The sequence below is a fragment of the Lycorma delicatula genome, chromosome 11, assembly GCF_047948215.1.
Source record: "Lycorma delicatula isolate Av1 chromosome 11, ASM4794821v1, whole genome shotgun sequence".
NCBI lineage: Eukaryota > Metazoa > Arthropoda > Insecta > Hemiptera > Fulgoridae > Lycorma > Lycorma delicatula.
The window spans coordinates 31575075-31590738 of NC_134465.1; the positions used below are offsets into that span (position 1 = coordinate 31575075).

The 15664-nt window shown below is 27.4% G+C and overlaps 2 long non-coding RNA genes across 2 annotated transcripts; one reads left to right on the top strand and one right to left on the bottom strand.

Annotated features, from left to right (window-relative positions):
• Nucleotides 1-290: 290 nt before the first annotated feature.
• Nucleotides 291-9830, bottom strand: LOC142332326 (uncharacterized). Its single transcript, XR_012758255.1, has 3 exons — nt 9683-9830; nt 7621-7811; nt 291-394 (listed from the first exon to the last, which is right to left on the bottom strand). It is a non-coding gene; the product is annotated as an uncharacterized LOC142332326 (long non-coding RNA).
• LOC142332325 (uncharacterized) lies at nt 2298-12122 on the top strand. The gene is made up of 3 exons (XR_012758254.1): nt 2298-2527; nt 6375-6476; nt 11308-12122. It is a non-coding gene; the product is annotated as an uncharacterized LOC142332325 (long non-coding RNA).
• Nucleotides 12123-15664: the final 3542 nt, after the last annotated feature.

The window sequence follows — 15664 nt, forward strand, 5'->3', positions numbered from 1 at the left end:
TATATATATATATATATATATATATATATATATATATATATAATGTAAAATAAATGAAATAAGAATCAAATTATTGTCATGGCAGTCATCTTTCACTTAGATACCCCCAAACATTTAATTATAATAAAAATGAATTTTATCTACGTTTACAGATAGAGAGCAGGTTTTGATTGATGAAACAAAGCGATATTTTCATTTAACTATTATTTTAATAGAAAATATACTGTGTAAAAATTTAGAAGTGGTTTCACAAGTTTTTTCTTTTTGACAATGAAAATTTAATGAAACCATGCTTGCACCTCTTTGTCAAAATTTGTTGAATAACTTATAAAGTAGATGGCACATAAATATTTCATGAATTTTAAATACCAGAGCAATCAAAGCAAGTGGAAACCTATATAAAATTGTAAAAAAATAATAAGAAAATAAATGATGCATTTCATTTTATAAAAATATTAAGTATGATTTAAAAAAAATAATATAAAAATTAGTAAAAGTATCGGGTGGTATATAGATATCCTGTATCGATTTTTGTTACCATTCAACATTATTCTTAGCTGAAAATTTTAGCTCGGCCAAGTAGGTTCATATAACACACATTCCTGGATGCAATATAGATTTGTGAACCTTAATCTAATTTAACCTTATAAATTAACCTTATATCTACATCAGTGAACCTTAATTCAGAATAGTGTTTTTGCATCTATTCTTGGTAAAGCGCTCTGATCTTGTACGAGAGGAATCCTTGCTGCCTTAAAAAAGGGGCTTAGAATATTTTTGAGAGAGTTGTCTTGTTTAGCAATCTTCTGTGGATTATTCCTTTCCAACCTTCTAACTTTCACTTTTTTCCACCTTGATTTATTAAAAGGGTGTTTTTCAATGATTTCTCAATGGATATCTAACGATGCGGGGTCTGTAAAAAATTCAATGTTCTTTGTATCTATCTAGTCTGGAGGAGGGTATAGCTTTTCTTGTGTACCTATCTAGCTAGCAATTCTATTTCTGTAAAAAAATGTCTATATACATACTTCTACCTCAGGTTAAATATTTAAGGAGTAAAAATGGACCACCTAATCATTCCTAATAAATATTTTTGTTAGAAAAAGTTCAATGCTATCATATATGAAATGAATTTAATAATTAAAACAAAGCTCTATTAATTCACAACCGCTAATTGAATTTGTCTTATTTTCTTTTGTTTCAGGTAACTCAACGGTTCATTTAATATTCTAAGGGAGAGCTGCCATGTTAAGTGGCCCTCCTTACATTGTGGTACTCCCTTTTATTGTAGGATAATTTTCTACTATAGGTATTTTGTTATTATTTTCTACTTTTGTTGTTATTGTTTAATATTATAAATTTTCATGTTAAAAATAAGTTGTGTAGTTTTTAAGGTGACAGTATAATATTCTTATAAAATCGCGGTAAGTGCCTAGTCCCAGTAGGGTCCCCTGATAGGAACTTTCCTTTAGGGAATTTTTTATGTCTATTTTTGTGTGTTTCTATTTCAGGTTCAACATAAATTTTACATTAAAATTACTTAGATAAGCAATGTAAATTAAGTTTTATGAAAATAGATTTAGATTTTGTATATGCTGTGTATTTTTTTTCAGGTACAATGTACATATTATTTTATTATTAGTTAGTTAAGTCGCGTCCGCGATCCCAATGCCTAGTCCCAGTAGGGTCCCCTGATAGGAACTTTCCTGTAGAGAATTTTTTATGTCTACTTTTGTGTATGTTTTTGTTTCAGGTTCAACGTAAATTTTACATTAAAATTACTTAGATAAGCAATGTAAATTAAGTTTTATGAAAATAGATTTAGATTTTGTATATGCTGTGTATTTTTTTTCAGGTACAATGTACATATTATTTTATTATTAGTTAGTTAAGTCGCGTCCGCGATCCCAATGCCTAGTCCCAGTAGGGTCCCCTGATAGGAACTTTCCTGTAGGGAATTTTTTATGTCTACTTTTGTGTATGTTTTTGTTTCCAGGTTCAACGTAAATTTTACATTAAAATTACTTAGATAAGCAATGTAAATTAAGTTTTATGAAAATAGATTTAAATTTTGTATATGCTGTGTATTTTTTTCAGGTACAATGTAGATATTATTTTATTATTAGTTAGTTAAGTCGCGTCCGCGATCCCAATCCCTAATAGGGTCCTCCTCCCTAAGGGGGAGGTTTTTTAGTCGGTGAGAGCCCGACACTACCGTCTGTTGCGGGCACAGACGGTGGCTGATACAGCTTTTTCCTCCTCCTACGGAAAACAAAAAAAAAAAAAAAAAAAAAAAAAAAAATTAACAGTTTATATTAAGTGCATTACTAATCTTTTTGCCAAGTGATTTTGAGTTGTAGGTGCTTTACCAGGAGTACTTTTAAATTCATGGAAGCTGTAACAAAAAAAAAAAATTGTTACTGATTTTCAAATGTAATATTGAAAGCAGAAAATGATTATGGAAGATAAAGAAAATTTTAGTTAAAGTGACTATCAACCGCAGTTTCAAATATGGATTGAATAAAAAGTAAGTACTGTAAATGTCTAAAACATAATTTTTTTTAAAATGCAGCAAAATAAAAAAAAAAACACATCTAGAATTGGGCATGGTGATTTTAACAAATATTGGGTGCTGAATTCAAAACTTACAAAATTTTGTGTAATACATTGCATTTTTAGTTACATACGAATTATTTACCAATAAATGCATAATCAGTGTCATACCAATATTTCAATAAGTTATTATTTTTGTGTATTCATTTATAATTTGTTTAAATCAGCTAAGTTTTTGTTATTCAAATACAGATGAATTGAAATATATTCAATACAGTTTTTAAATGATTAAATCATTGGAACTAAATTTTTAAAATAAGTTGGCAATTGTTTTCTTGCTTGTGCGATGTTTTATCAGTTTCTCTAAATAAAAACCAACAACAGTCATCAATCATTCTAGCATCCCATCTTCCTTGGAAGTGATGCTGACAGAAACGGTCTCCCTGCTCATCACTGACAGCACAAATTTTCAGGATAAAGTCTAGATGAGACTGTAGGAAATGAATTTTTAATGACATACTAAATATTTGTAATTACAAATATTTAAATATTTATTTGTAATGACAAATATTAGTAATGACATACTAAATATTTGTAGTTTTTAAACAGTTTATTAACCATAAACATAGTTTTCATCTTTTCTGTTGCCTAAAAACACCAACTATGTCTCTGAAGGACTTCCTGTTATTTATCATGCATTAGCTTGTCGTTTCCTGTTGAACTGTTCACTTACTGAGCACGATATAAAAATAACATGAGGCACCCAGATTTTATGTTGATCCCTGAGTGCGCAATCAAAATTAACAGGCAGTTTTCATTGATTTATAAATAAGTATTTCTTTGAGATTTATGCGTACATTTACCTTTAATGTAACAATAACTGTCTGGATGATTTGAGTATCCACAAACTTTTATAGATGCCATGTAGCAAATAAAAATGAGAAAAAAATCTCTTCAGTATTATAAAGAATTTATGAAAATATAGCAAAACACTAACAACTGTGTTAACACAACACACAGTACAGACAATTGAAGCTAGACTGAATAAAATTTTAAGCTCTGTAATGGCAACAACAGATGTCTGTATGATATCATACATGTCTACTTTCATGATACAATGTACACATTCTTTATTTATTTTTTCTTTATTAAGCATGTGTGCATACTGTTTAAAAGTAAAAATACAGAAACTATTCTGAATTGTAATGAGTAGTTGATCAAAATGAATTTATTACCAAAAAAACATTACAAATTTATGATTTATGTAAAACCTTAACATAGTAACACAATTTCAATGGCATATTGGAGATCAGCACCCAAATTACAGTAAGGAAAGTTGTGTAACATGTTAGATACAAATTTTGCATAGACAGTGTTATTTCAACATCTGACAATATGTTTAAATTGAAACAATGTTTTATTTAAATTTAATAAAATATTTAATTATTTAAAACAAATAATTTTAATTAACTATTTTACATCTGCAATGATACTTCATTCGATTTAATGCTGGTAAACGAGTACTCGATGAAACACATGATGTTACTGTTCCCAACTGTGAGGTACATTTCGCGAATCATTTTCTGTGACCTAGCAGAAGTTGTAACTTCGGTTATTGAATTAAATAATCTGTCATAATCACAATGTAGTGATGAATATAAAGCGCAAAAGAGATAAGAGGTACAATTGCTTTCTATTTTATTAAGAATAATGATTTTGCATATGCGACCAGTCCCAGTGGTGAATGGAGTGAAGGGGTTGCTTGTAGAGCTGAAAGATTTCCTGCGTTTTAGTGGGCTTGGCCTACTCTATGTAGAAGATGACTGGCAATTGTTTCAGCCCTCACTTTCCTTACTAAGCCCGGCATGAAATGCTGTTTTCTTGAGAATGCCAATGCCATTTTGTGGGACATGCATCTCGTATCTTGTCGCATTAAATCTTTTGTTCATAGCAAATGACATATAAATATGATTATAATTATTTTATTGATTTATTTTTTCTAAGTACAATTTCTTCTTACGTAACTAGAAATAAAAAAAATTATCATAACAGCTGTGGTTCCTCTATCATGCTTTAAAATAAATATCTAAATATCAATCAGGTTTAAGGTAATTCTTGATTACAAATCATTTTTCAGCTGTTCTTCTGCAATGTTAGGACAAATTAATAAAAACTGCCAAGTTTTACTTTAGTAAAAATATAAAACTATCGTGAAAAGTCAATTCTCCAAAACGTACAGACAAATATGGAATGTACATGAATTTTGGTAAGAAAAAAAACAATGTCTAAATATTTTATTATTTAGATCACTATATCTTATAAACATATCTGCACTACACTTTTCCCTAAAATCGCTCCACTCTCTGGCATTTGTTGCACCACAACACCAACTTTTGTAGAAATTATTTTAGAAACCATCACCCATTTCTGAACCCCTTGTTACGTTTCATTATACTGATTAACAGACAAATCTTTATCTTAATAAAGAGATGGTATTCAAGCAGTGTCTAAACAGGAGTAACAATAAAAATCTCCAACTTGAACCGACAACTAAAGCCTTTGAGTGGCATTTAGCATAACGTTATGCGTTTTCATTCAGAAGAATAATTGCTATTGAGAGCAGTCTGCATGATTTGATTTGTCCAAACTACTTCAATTCATAATAAGATTCTGATATCGCTGCAGTCTCAAGTTCCATGAATTCTGCTAGTAGACTCTTTTGTTCTCAAAATATTGTGACAATCATTTTTCAGTTCAATAATATCATTTGAATCTGTTTAGCTTGCTTCTCTTTGATTTTCTGTCATCATGACTACATCACTCATAATAACATGAGATTATAATCTACAGATTTTAGTAGTTTCACTGTTTGCTTGCTCACAAAAAATGAATTGCAAAACGCATCTCACAGTTGGAAACAGCAATATCATCATGTCTTTCATCAATTGCTCCTTTACCAGCACTAGACAGAATGAAGAAGTGGTTGAACAAGTTATTACATAATAAATTCCTGATCTGTGACTTCTGTGTTATACAAGTCATGCAAGATACAAGTGATACCATATAAAGTTGATTTCTTTACATTTATTAAGACACAATATAACCATTCAATGTGAATTAGAGTAAAAGGACCAATTTCAGGGCTGAATATCAGCTATAGTTTAGTTAGCTTCGTGCTGATATGCAATAATTTTGAGGCAAAGGCATCAGAAAAACAATTAAATATCAATTTTCCTCAGCAAGCCAAACTCGTGATGTTGAGTTTTTATTAAGACTGGCTCTGCATTTTTTTTTGGGGAATAGATATGTGTCATGTCAGGTTATCTGTTGAATTGTGACACCTTCAGAGACATAAATATTAATTATTATTATTATTATTGAGAATTAGACTTCTTGAGTCGATTGGAACCCCTTTTCTTCATATAGATTCCATGAATATCAATTACATCTTTGAACTTCGTCTTTGATAAAATTCTGGATTTATCTCTTGTACTGAGGCAACTTTCTTAATGTCCCCTTAACAGAGTGGTATCTGTCTGCTTATGAAACTTATTTCCCAGGCAAATTATTATATTAAAAGAACAACATACTAGACTTTGATATCTTGATGAATTAATTTACATTTCTTATAATTTAATTCACCGAATTTCTTCATAACATAAAGCATAAAGATAATTTTATAATTTATTTATGGACTGTATTCACAATTATGAGTGAACTTATCAGTAAACAAATAATTATACTAATACAACTTGTAGACTTGTTGGTTATTTATTTGTCATAATTTAATAATAACTAAACTGGTAAGTTTTCTTTTTCAGCAATGTCAGGAGTACTGATATGGAGGACTTTTATCCCAGAATTTAATCAGAAATAGAATCCTAATTTTCATTAAATTAGATTGGAGAGGAAACTGTAAATCGGTGAGTTTTTAATTTAATTATTATAACATATAAAATGTGCAACACAATAAGTAAAAAGCATTAGAAAATTAATGTAGAAAAGTGGTGACATCAACATACATTTAAGTGTCCAGCAGCTGTTAGAGAGGGAAGACAGTTGTAACAAAAGATTAGAAGGGCTTTAAGAAAAAAAATTCCACAGGTTTTTAAGTTCAGAGAAAATACTTAAAAGGATTATGAAAATCTGGGATTAACTCATCACTTCTTGATTCTACAAATTTTTATTTATTTTATTATATTTGAAGGCTTAGCTCTATATCATAGTTTATAAATGTAATTAAATTACATTATATCAAAAATTATTTGTCTTGAAGATCATTACAATATTAGTAATGAAGCGATTAATTTGGATAACATCGAAAGTTCCAAGTTAACTTCAAGTCTTTTAGATTACTTCATATAAGAAATGCAGCATATCCTGGTGGGTTTCAATGTATCTACCAAAGAAAGAAACGATCTACTTAATTTTAAAGGGAAAATTTTTTACGTTTTTTGGGATAAGAGTGACATTTACACTTTTACTGTTGGGAAATTTTATTTATAATCACCGATATTCTTCAGCAGAATTTACAAAATTTGCTGTAATATTATAAGTTTCAAACGATATAAAAATAACTTATTTTAATAAGTGTTAAGAGAATCAAGCTCATCAAATGAAAACACCTTTAAATCATTAATTCACTTTCAGGCATGATTTTTATTTGTAACTTACCTGTAAATTATGGTAGAAAATAATCTACTTTGTTATCCACTAAAAATTCTATACCTGCATTTGCATGTAGAATCTACCGTAACTTAGTTTAAAATTATATTTTAATAAATGATGTCATTTTGTCATTATAAAATTTTTAACAGTTAAGCCCAAAAATATAATTTTAATAGAACATATGAGATGAAGAGGTGATAATGATTTGAAAATTAACATAATCATCACAGTTTACTTATTAACTAGTAAAGAAAAATTTTATTTTAAACCAAACTTTTGGTATTTTGTAATATTGTTCAGGACAGGTACAGTGGTGGAAAGATTTGTTATCACACCATAATTTCTAAAAAAAATTAACCTTCCAGCTGTTGTTGATGTAACCTACCATTGACAACCTACCTGTCAGTTCCAATCTATTCTCGGCAGTCGTATAAAATACACTTTCATGATTTATTACACCTTCAAATCTAACATTTTTCTCTGAGATCATTCTGTTATTATGTAGCATTACTTTGTTCTTAGTAGTATATTACATTCTTAAATTTACAAATATTTTATTTTTCATTTTACCTTCAAATAACTTTCGTAAACTAAAAGAAAACAAAAACACAAAAAAAAATGGGGATATGCTGGTTGTAACTTTTAAAATATTGTTACCATAAATTTATATATAAATTACAATACAATACTATTGCAAACAATAATTCCATTTTACAATTTAATTTAATCTTCACTGTAGTTATTCTCTCTTTTTAGAGCTTAATTTATTGTTAAATTTATTACAAACTGAAGCTTTATTTGTCACAAATACTAATTTATCAGAAAATGTAATAACTATACAAAATATTATCAAGATACCTCAAAACTTACTGAGAAATAATTTTTAGAAAAACAAAAATGAGACAGATAATATAGATGGTAATATACATAGAACTTTTGATGGTAATAAATGAACTTTTATTCTGTTTTTCATATACTGAATCTATTCTTAAAGTATGTTCTGCATTACCTATCCAAATGCTACTTGATCAGAGTAAGATGTGTATATTACGTACTTAAAATGTCATACTCAAATGCGTGATAACTAAAAGAAAGTGTATACTTATATTGCTATGTTTATTCTTGATAAATATTATTGTACAGTGTACTGACAGGGCAGCTTAACAGCAAGTGCACCATTATATTTATAAGGTAATCTAATTTTTATATTTCCATTAGCAGACATGTCTTAAAAGACGTAGCTATTTCCTGGTTTTTGGAAAATATTTTTAATTCTTTAAGACAAAAAAAAAAATATTAAGAACAAGAAAAGATATTAAAATATTAAGAACAGACAATAAGAGAAATATTGGAAAACATTTATTTATACCGATAAAACAACTTAGAAGCTGTGGTATCAGTATCTGAAAAGAAACTTGCTTTTCAAGTCGTACCTCACAAGTTGTACACAAGTAGTAGAAATTTTATCATTTGCCAAGAATACACATGTAAATTTAGGTCCTCGCTTCAAGATGTAGAGTGTGGAGCGCCTCAGGAAAAATTTTTTGCTTTGTTTATTGTTTATTAATGATCTGCTGAAAATTCTTGAGCCATTGATTACAACTCCTTTCACAGCTGTATTTATATTTCTAAAGATAATTAATAAAAATGGATTGAATTTTTCACAACTGCAGCTTTAAAAAATTTTCACTGGATGGATTATAACAATGTAACTTAAAATATGGATAAAACTGTCACATTGTGCTTCTTGGTTAAACATAACATTGCAGATTGTGTGGCCAGAATTCCCATTACATATATAGTAATTTTGTTGTCCACAAAGCAAAACCTTTGGGTTTTTTATTTGATAAATTCTTGTGGGATGATAAATATGATTTTGTTTACCAAAATGTAGTGAACAGTTTTACTCTGAAGCATCTTTATAAAACACTAAGCTTGTACTCATTATCAATTACTTTTATGCCTAAATATTTTCTCGTATAATGTGTAAAGTCAAATTTGTGGGCTTTTTAAATACATAACACCTTTTAGAATAAAAAAAAAATTGCTTTCAGATCATTATTGAGGCATACTTTATGAAAAAGGAAACTGTATAATCAGTTATCCATCAGCCTATTTTACAATTAAAATATTTAGTTTTACAGAAACAATATTGTTCTGTTGATGAATTAAAAAAAAAGACAATTACATGATTTATCTGCGTCCACTTCTACATGTACAGATATTAGTATATGCTCAATATGATTTTCAGTAGCGATTTCTTTACTGTTAATATTTTGTAGTAATATTTTATAATTAATTTATTTACCTTAACGTCATTTCATGTATTTGATTAAATAATTAATACGAACTTTAAACACATCTATTTCGTTTTAAAAATTTTATAATTTGTTCTTATCAGAATAAAACATTTATTTATAAAGCAGCAAGTTAGGTTAAATAATTTGTTATAAAACCTTACCAACAGTTTATATTATATCCCTAGCGTTTTGGGTCATTTGACCATCATCAGGAGATAGATTTTTTGTAATTAAAACTTTAAAATTAAAAACGTAAACAAAAAATAACAAAATATTATTAACAAAACCATTCGTCAATGTAACTAGATAATCAAGTTAGGCAACTTGATAATTATTAATTTAAATAGAAAATCATCTTCAAATTTTATATGTCCCTTTATTAATTTATTGTTGTAAAAATAAACATAATTTATTTTTGAGATTGCTGGTTTTATAAAAATTGTTGGAAAATCTGATATATAAATAAAATTATCCGGGCTGTAATTATGTTTATTTTATAAAATGTGTTTAGCATAATTGGATTTTTCGAAACAGCCTTTCTTTATACTATTAATATGTTGTTTAGCTGTAATATAAAAAGAAGGGTTGGTCATAACAATATGTTGTTGACGGTAGTTTTCACGTTTTAAACTATACCAATCTTGTCTAAGATATTTATTTCATTATTTTAGTAGAATCGCTATTGTGTATAAAATTTATGTTTTAAAAAGTAAACTTATAAAGTAATAGAACTTTTAATATATCTTTATATATATGTTTTTTTCTTTAAATTGAGATTATACCAACCGGGTTGGAAGTGGTCTTTGCAAATCAGCTGATTTCGTAGTCGCGAGTTACATCTTTCAAATCGAAATAATATGATTTGTATACTCATTATTTCAGAAGTAATACCCTCGGTGATTCACGGAGACTACAGAAAAAAAATTACAAATTGATATCACGTTATACAGATTATGTACATCGAAGTTTTTTCCGTGATTTTCATAACCTATTCTGCTTGTGAAATTAAAAATTTATTAAACAAGGCTAAAATGTTTCGTTGGTAAATAACGGTTAATGAAAGATTTCGCTCGGGTTTCAGCAATCCCGGTGAAAGAGGTCGTACTTAAAATTTATAGGACAATAATTAAGGGGCAGAATTAGTGATTTCTATGGGGTTTTTACCTTAAAAATAGAATAAAATAGCTACCAAAACAGTATCTGAAATAGGTTTTAAGAAATCTAGGATGAAAATCAATAATTTAAAGTAAAAAACACGTTATGTTTGATCTACAATAACGTTGTTAAACGTGTAATAAACATGTAAAACCTTTAAATAAAACGAATAGAAAATGTAATTCTGAACATAATGGTGCAAGATAAGTCAAATAAAACAAAGAAAGTTTAGAAAAATTAGAATTCAATTTAGAAACAATACAGTAAGTCGTACCTACCAGTTTATAACAAATATTCAAAACTAAGCCCACCAGTTTCAAAACCCTCCCTGCTGTACTGCTTTTGTAGCTCTTTATAGTACTTCAGGGCTATCCTTAAGTTTCTCAGCAGCATCCATAATGTAAACCATTAATTCCTCACGAGAATGTATTTTTGTTTTATATATGATATTTCTCATCTGTCCCTAGATGCAAAAATCTAAAGGTGTTATAACAAATGTTCTTGGTGCCCAGAAATGTGGACCTCCACGACTGATCCATTTCTCAGTGAAATGATTGATACATGATCCTTTAGGTTTATTTATTTTATCTTTTTTTTTTTAATGCAAGTGACTATTTATATATCTTTGCAGATTTCATCAAGACAAGAGGGAGTACAACACTTATAATTTAAGATCTGATCATATGATCAACGGGTTTAAGAATTAAGGAGCCAAATCTTCCAACAACATCCATTTAGTTATTTCATATGGCAGTCATAAACTACATAACTAAATTTTATGATGGCTGTATCATTATATTGATTGATATTACTGTGAAGTCAAGTAACAAACTTTTAAAAATTAAAAGCGTCAAGTACCATAAAACAATAAAGTAAATGAATTACAATCAAACTAAAAGAGAATGATGTGAAGTTAAAGCAAAATTAAGTAGGAACAAGTTTACAAGTTATTACAAAAGTAGATTCTATAGAAAGCCAAACGAATAAATGTAAAAAATAGAAATAATAAAGTCAATAGAGTTAATATATTAGAAGGAACGTGGAAGACAAAAGATGCAGTGAATGGTATTCAACAGAAACCGGCTAAGGAAGATCGATTGAAAGATACTGAGGTATAGGAATGACAATAATTAAAAGAAATGGATGTAACCAAAAATAAGGAAAATTTTTAAGAAAACAAAGCTGAAATGAAATAGTGAAAGTGCATACGATAACGTTTAGGGTGGAAGAAACATAGCAAATGACTATACAGAGTGTAAAGTTATAGTGCTGGTAGAGAAAATGAACCGATTTTGAAAATGCAAAATTTGATTAAGCATAGAGAGACTTGAACAAGGAGCAAGAACTGAAATGTACAATCACAGTAACTATGTTGTGTATGCAAAAGACATGAGACCTGTGTTGGCTGTGTAAGATGAGTCTGGTGAAGTACCATCAAGAATTTCAATAAAGTGTTTTTTTTTTATATATAAAAGTAAAGAAACTCCTGGTTTCTTGTTCTTTCTACAAGAAACCAGGAGCATCAGGATGTATAATAGTTTTAGTGATTAGATATTGTAAATACCTAATTAATATATACTTCTTATCATCTGTATTTCTGTTATTTTAACTCTTCTATCTGCTTGAATTTTTATACAGCTTCATTCCTGATGACCTAATATAATCGTATGGAAAATCATTAGGAAATTATTTAAATATAAAATTATTAGTAAATAATTATAAAATGAATACAGAAAATCAATGTTTCAAGTAAAATGAAAAACATAATAATATATGATTTTGAATCATGTTTTGTTTTATTATTAAATGTATTGTGTAATATTTTAAATTCTTATTTGGAAATATTGTGGAGAAATTATTCATTAAGATTATAATACTTAGTTTTATATTATGTAAAATTAATTTTTCTTTCGCCATTGAAAGTAATGTTGTTAATTATTATTAAAAATACAATATTTTTTATATTTATTTGATTAATTTCTTTTGGATTTTGTTGTATGTTAAATTTATATTAAGAAATATTTTATTACTGAAAAACATTTATTAACTTTTATACTCTTTATTTATGTAAATATGTTAATTGTTATTTCTTCTACAAAAGAAAAACTAAAAATATTTAAAGTGTTAATTACAAATATTTTGAAGAAAAACTTTCACATTGCCCAACAAATATATATATTTTAAGGTACTAAAACTTAATTTCTTGTATATTAAAACTAGGGTTTGTTCTTATTTATATTTATAATCATAAATGTGTAAAGACAATTGTAAATGTTTGATAGTCACTAACGTAGGGCTCCTTCCTGACAAGAATATGTTCAAAAAATATGAGATTTTTCTTTGTTAATTGATTTTATTTCAGAACATAATATAATTGGAAGAACTTAAATTATTTCTGATTGTAACGTTTATTTTTTTTGTACAATGAATGTTTTAAAATATTTTTGATGTTCTGACCAAGGTTTTACCATGGTTTCCCTTGGTTGTAAGGCAAATGCCAGAACAATTCATTTTGCTTCCATGGTTTGTGCTTAAATTTTTTTGCGAGTGCATATTTAATCAGAATAATAAAACAATATTTGTTTTGTTATAACACAAATTTGTTCAAAAATATTTAATAATAATAATGAACATGTTATAAAACCATACAGGTAATTATTATTTAAGTCTATTTATTCAACTTTACCTTGTATACCTTTATTTATTTACAGTTTTTATATTTGAGTAGGTACTCAAAATATAATATAGCGCAAATAATTATACTTATCTCCATTGCCTATTACATCTAAAAGTAAATTGTAAGTAAATAAATAGGTAAATTGTAAGTAATTGTAAGTAAATTGTAAATTTTATAGGCAGAGCTTTCATCATTTCAACACTTATGAGAACACCAAACAACTTTGTTCGACATTGCCATTGCATGTATAGTACAGTAGCACCACATATAACATTAATGACTGTTGTTTACTTAAAATGTTACCGATAATTATCTATTTTCTAATCTTTTATCAATAATTACTGTTTATAGTAAGAAAACCAGGTTCATATACTATTCCTATAGTTTAACCTTTACAGGCCCTAATGTGTTTTATTCCATAATATTAAAAAATTGATTGCGATTAATAAATGCATTTAAACCAAACCCAAATGAACGAAAAATTTTCATTTTGTAAGCTATTTTAATTAAAATGAAAATATTACAAAGGTAAATTTAATGTAAGTGAATTTATAATGTAGATGTTTGTCACCAGAAGCATACTGTATAAATTATGTTTTAAAATATTCACAACATTAATACTTAAATCGCTAGAAAATAAATTTTTTAACAACCCACTTATGTAATTTTGATCACAACTTCTAAATAAAAACAACTTCTCCAGCAAAAATTATGAAAATGCATATTACAGCTAATAACTGATTTAGATTGTATTTTAACCCTACAATGCATGAATTTTCAAATTTAAAAAATGTGTAATTTATCAGAAAAATAGTTAAAAAATTAAAAATTGGGTTTTTAAATTTTTTAGAAATTTTTTTTATATGGCTGACAAACCGCTACTTTATGCATTTTGAACCATCTATTAGGTTCTAAATTATTTATATGTTGTTTATACTGTTAAATTTTGTTACAAAAATATATTCTAATGCTAAATCATATAAAAAACTATCATTTTCAACAATGTAATTAAAAATATGCAATTTTAATAAATTTGAAAAAAAATATATATATAAATATACAAATAAAAATGTTAGATATTTTAAAAAGATGAATCTCAAATTATTTTTATTTTTAATTATTTTTTAGTTTTTAACAGATTTTCGATGCCTATAATCAGACTTTAAGAAAAAACACTTTTAAAAATTAATACTCTATTTTTGATAAGCCACAAGCTAATTTTTTTAAATGATTTATATTGACAATTTTTAACATTATAATACTATCCTTTAGCCAAAACAATAATTTTTCTCTAATCACTTTACATTATCTTCACAAATAAACAGTCTAATTATGTTCATCAGTACGAGATTTCATAAAACAATTATTTTTGTTATTGAAATACAAATAAAGTAAACACTGTGCACTTTACTCTTGTAAATCCTTTACAATTTGGAATTTTACATTTTAATTTTTTTATACGTACAGGCCCCAGTGTTCATATTTATCCAAACGAACATCAGCTGGAGTATCAGTTGACGATTTTAATTTTTTCTTTGCTGGAACTAGTATGACCTCTAGTCGATGTTGTATTTATACCAATTTTACATAATAATTAAGCTATCTCCAGTCTGAAAACAAATGATGACAGGGTTTTTGTTTACTACTGGTAGCTGTATTTTCTAAAACTCTCCTGTATAAAAAAATATTTACAACAGTTTTATCGATTGTATGATAGAACAAACTATAGTACCATTTTCTTGTTCTCTTCACAATTCATCCTCACCCATTTGAACGAACTATTCATTAAGTCCACTCCACCCACGTGTTTATGTCGCGATCATGTTTGGACAAGGTACCTATTCATGGGACTTTGTTTTTCTATTATAATGCACAACATTCTTCACAGGTTGGGTTCTAACAAATGATTAAAACATTGTGAAAACTTTGTTATCTTACCAATCAAAATTGGAGACTTCAGTTCCATCAACGCACCAACAAATTCAACAATAGTTTCCCTTGGCTGTTTTTTCAGCTCTTCATCTGAAAGAAGAATGCAGTTAGTTATCAGGTTACGATGCACCGTACCCAAGGACAGAATATTCCAAAATTTTTTAATTGAATTGTAGAGATTCTAAATAAATCATGATTATAAATTGAATTTTTTACTCAAAAAGTAGAATTTCTGAAAAATATAAAATATTTTGACGATATGAAATAATAAATTTTAATTAATTGTAGGCTTCAATCGGAGAAGTCTATTTACGTGTTTCACATGTATGAAATTTTCAAAAATGTTGGGTGATAGTCTTGAGTTCTTATTCGTTTTCAG